Genomic DNA, 5,180 nt, shown 5'->3' on the forward strand with positions numbered 1-5,180 from the left:
TAATCTCCACCTGTGTGTGTGGGTCAGTGCTAAGTCGCTTCAGTCGTGTCTGACTCTGTGTGACCCTATGGACTGTAGCTGGCCAGGCTCTTCTGTCCATGGAATTTTCCAGGCAAGAATATTGGAGTGGGTTGCCCTGGCCTTCCCCAACCAGGGATCAAACCTGCCTCTCTTGTGTCTCCTGCATTGGCAGGTGGGTTCATTACCACTAGCACCACCTGGCAGATTCTTTACCATCTGAGCCACCAGGGAAGTCCAATCTCCACCTAATCTCTCATAAATAAATACATAAACCTCTCAGTCTTTGGGATTATCACCCTTTAGTGAAGCTGCAGCCTCAGGATTAGCAACAGTTAGCAAAAGTCCAAGCCCCCAGACCTATATATGCTGTGTGGAGCTCTGACCCCAGCAGAACTACATCCCTGCCCTGGGTCCATGTTGACCATTTGGACTGAGCAAGAGGGTGCTTCTACTGGAGAAACAGGGACTCTCATACATTTTGGACAATGTAGCAATATCTCCCCAAATGTAAGATATATTCCTAGGCCCTGGAATTCCACTTCTGGAAATTTATTTTGTAGTTAGAGTCACCCTTGATGGTGACTGAGATGGGTGGGGCAGCCTAGGTGGGTGAGAAGTGGGTAACTTCAAGAGTGCTTGGAATGTGAAAGAAATTCCCAAATAGGTTTCTTTCTTGAAAGACTCACAATTCAAATGGAATTCATTAAAAGTTAAATACAACAAAATTTGCTTTGTTTAATGTTATGAATGTTAATCTATTATTTATTTTCTTCTCTTTCACTTAAATATTTATCAATGCTTGGTGAAAAATAAAGTGTTTCAACTCCACACAGCATATGTGGGTCTGGAGCCTAAAGTTTTTCTAAAAATAAGAGATAGGGGACATGGGGAACCTACCCTTGAGGAAGCCTTATAGGTGAAACCTAGTGGGGCCCTCTGGGGCTCCCAAGCACAGAGGTCTTTCTGTCACCCATCTCTTGTCAGCAAGGCTCCAGTCATTATGACCTTCTCTGAGTTCCAAAGAGTGGATTCAAACGGTTGCTAATCAAGGGAGGAACAGCCAAGAAACCACCTGATACAAGATTAAACAGACCAGAGAAACTCATCAAGATTAGGAGACTGACCATCTGAGATGAGATTAAGGGAATCCAAGCCCTGTTCACACCCTAATCTTGTCAGAGACTCCACCTTTAACCTACTGTTATAAAACCCCTCATCAGGTTCTCTGGGATGGAGACACATAGTTTTTTGGGGCAGAAGTCCAGTGTTTGGCAAAGCAATAAAGCTTTTTACTTTATCCAAAACTCTGTCTCTGGGATTTGATTCAGCACTGGTGCAAAGATAGACCAAGCTTTCAGTAACACTGGGTCCTTTTTGATTTCATGCTTATGAACAAATCCATCATTAACACTGTTTTATTCACTAGGCATTTTATGTATCTATTTTACTTATGATTATTGTACCTTTTTATACATGTGTTTTTATAAATGATAATCATGAAGATTTGAAGTTCCCACTACTTGTGAATGTGACCTTATTGGGAAGTAAGGTCTTTTGTAGGTGACCAAGTGAAGATGAGGTCTTTAGAGTGGACTCAAATACAACATGAGTGATGTCCTTATCAAAAAGGGAAATGTGGACATAGAGACAAATGGGCATACACAGAAGATGATGTGAAGGGACACAAGGAGAATGCCATTATAAAGCCAAGGAATGCCTGATGCTAGCAGAAACAAGGAGAGAAGCACAGAACCAATTCTTCATGTCCTTCAGGCACCTTGATTTCAGATTTCTGGTTCCAGAAGTGAGATAATAAATGTTTGTCATTTAAGCCACCCAGTGTATGCTACTTTGTTCCAGCAGTCCCAGGAAATGAATACAAATGGTAAAAAGGACTTTGAATTTGTTAAGATGATGATTTTTAGATGGAGAGTTTGCCCTGAGTTTGTGGTTTAGTCGCTATTGCGTCCAATTCTTTGTGACTCCATGGACTATAGCCCACCAGACTCCTCTGTTCATGGGGTTTCCCAAGAAAGAATACTGGAGTGGGTTGCCATTTCTTTCTCCAGTGGATCTTTCCGATGCACGGCTTGGACCTGCATCTCCCGCATTGGCAGGCAGTTTCTTTACCACTGAACCACCAAGGAGCCCCTGCCTTGGGTTATCTGGCCCTAAATTGAATCACAAAAGAGAGGGATATAGAGATTTGACTGTAAAAGGAAGAGATAAGACAATGGAAGCTATTTGAAGGATTTGAAGATTCTATGCTACTGACTTTGAAGACAGAGAAAAGGGTCAGAAATAAAAAAATACAGGAGGCCACTAGAATCTGAACAAAGTAAGAATTTTTCCTCAGAGACCTCAGAAGCAACCAGCTTTCTGACTTTAAACCAATGAAACTAATGCTATACTTCTGACTTCTAGACCTGTAAGAGAAAAGAAATTGTTTTAAGCCACCAAGTTTGTGGTCATTTATTACAGCAACAGAAAGAATCTGATACACCACTGAAGGCTACAGCCCATAGGACTGCAAAGAGTCAGACACGACTGAAGCAACTGAGCGAGCGAGCGATCACCTCACGTAGTTATAAAGTTTTTTCCTTGTGTTGAGAATTTTAAGATCTGCTCTCTTAACAACTTTAGAATATACACTACAGTACTGTTAGCTATAGTTACTATGCTGTACCTTACATCTCAAGAACGTATTTATCTTATAACGGGAAATTTGTGCCTTTTGACTTCCTTCACCCAATTCTCCCACCATGTCCCCTATCCGCCACCTCCCAGCCTCTGGCAATCAGTAGAAACTGTTTCTATGAGGGGTTTTGTTTTTGTTTTTAGATTCTACATGTAAGTGAGATCATGGAGTATTTGTCTTTCTCTGTCTGATTTATTTCACTTAGCAGAATGCTTTCAAGATTAGTCTGTATTGTTGCACATGGCAGGATTTCCTTATTTTTTAATGGATGAACTGTAACCCATGGTATATACCCACACTTTTTCTTTTCTTTTCTTCCTTTTCTTTAAGTATTGTTAGAAAATTCTTTATGGTGAGTGTTCTTTTTTCCTCCCAGTTTTAGTGAGATATAACTGACATACAGCACTGTATAAGTTTCAAATGTACAGCATAAGGATTTGATGTAAATATACTATGAGATTATCACAAAATTTAATTAACTTTAGTTATCATCTCATATAATTACAAAATTTTTTCATTGTGATGAAAACTTAGAACTCTCTCTTAGCAGTTTTCATATTACAATGCAGCAATGTGATATTCACATTTATAGCTGCCGAGAGATTGAATACACAGACAATGGACCATATATAAAAAAAGAACTCTGAACCATAAACTGCAAGAACTTGCCAAGGAAATCAATCCTCTTGTCAATCATAAACAGTCCAGCCACTAAGGCAGTCTTTTACAAGTCAGTCTTGTAGAAGATAGAGTGTTCACTTGGGTAACAATATAGGAAGCTTAACAATCACTTCTGTAACAACAGGCCCCAAATGTCAAAGGCTCGATTAATAACTGACAACTTCCCTAATTTTTTGCCCCACTTCCAAGTTAAGGCCAACCAAAAAAAGCCAAATATGTACCCTACCAATATCGGTGCTCTAGATGAGACTGCCAACAGATTCACCGCAACGATATTCTCCAATCAGGGCACATGTGGAGCTTCTCTTTTTCTAAAGCTTTCCCACTCTTCTGCCTGCCTTTGTGTCTCTGCCAAAATGCAAGTAACGGTGGCTGACCCTTTTGCTATCGAAAGCTCTGAAGAAAGACCCTTTGCTTCCCTCATGTGGCTGCTCTTTGTTTCATTGCATAGTGCACAAATATAGCTTCTTGAATGGAAACAAAAACCAACAATCAAGTCCATAAAGGTATAGGACATCACTTGAGTACAAGTTTCATAGGTTAACTGACCAGGGACCACTTCATCATCCATGACCAAACTTCCGGATTGCAGCTAGATATTCACTCTGATACTCAGTGGTGATCACATTCTCTCCTAGCTCCCATGGGTGAAGTGAGGGTTAAGAGTCCTGAGGAGAGTGTAGGTGGACGTGTCAAGGGATGGGTCCTTCCTTTGCTTAGAAGGGAGTCTGGGGTGCTTTTCAGAGCCAGGGCTGTGGGGAATTAACTTTATCCTGAGGCCATGTCATTAATTTTGGCTTCTTCTTTGGGGTGGAGGCTCTATCTATTCCCTGGGGTCATTATGAGCTCAGTTGGGTCTCCCAGGATATCTGCTCTGCAACTAGAGATAGAAACCTGGGACATGAGCTCATCAATTTTGTAAGCAGCAGAAGAACATCTTGAATGGTTAGTTCTACAAATTTTTATTTGGAGCCATAGAGTTGGAGGAGAGTCTGTGAGGGGATTTCTCAGGTCACCACTTGCTCCTGCATTGCCCTGATGATGAAATCTTTGCATATTGCTTGGCTTTAACCCGTTTCTGTTGAGATTCATAGTTCAAAGTGAAAGATGAACTCTTGGGAAGGGAATAGAGGTGGTAGGTTCTGAAGCAGGTGAGGGAAGACCTGACAGATAAGGGACTCAAAGTGACTGAGAAATGTGAAGTTAGTTTCACTTCAGGCTTCAGATTATAGTGTCAGTCTGGACATAGAGATACTTCCTTGCTGTCAAGTGACAAATGTTATCAGCATCAGAGACCAATATATGATAATCCTAGTTTTCTAGAGGAAAAATTTTATCATTGATCATCTGTTCTCCAGCCTCTGAACTGAGACAAAGTGGGCAGACAGATCTGTTGTGCCTCTGCCACACATATGTCTGCATCACCGCAGTGTCCCTGCCTGTGCTGATCACGGAATCTACCTACCCGAGCTTACACTGGCTCCCTTGGCTGGCTGTGCTTAGTTGCACAGTCATCTCCCACTCTTTGTGACCCCATGGACTGTAGCCTGCCAGGCTTCTCTGTGCATAGGGATTCTCCAGGTAAGAATACTGGAGTGGGTTGTCAGCCACTCATCCAGGAGATCTTCCTGACCCAGGGTTCAAACCCAAGTCTCCTGCATTGCAGGCAAATTCTTTACCATGTGAACCACCAGGGGCTGGCATGATTGTGCAATTCACTATGTCCTGGGATTTCTCTCCCACTGCCACAATTTTCTGACTCTAGAAATATAACAAAAAC

Source organism: Bison bison, unplaced genomic scaffold (assembly GCF_000754665.1).
Source record: "Bison bison bison isolate TAMUID 2011002044 unplaced genomic scaffold, Bison_UMD1.0 scf7180017864238, whole genome shotgun sequence".
In the NCBI taxonomy this organism is placed as follows: Eukaryota; Metazoa; Chordata; class Mammalia; order Artiodactyla; family Bovidae; genus Bison; species Bison bison.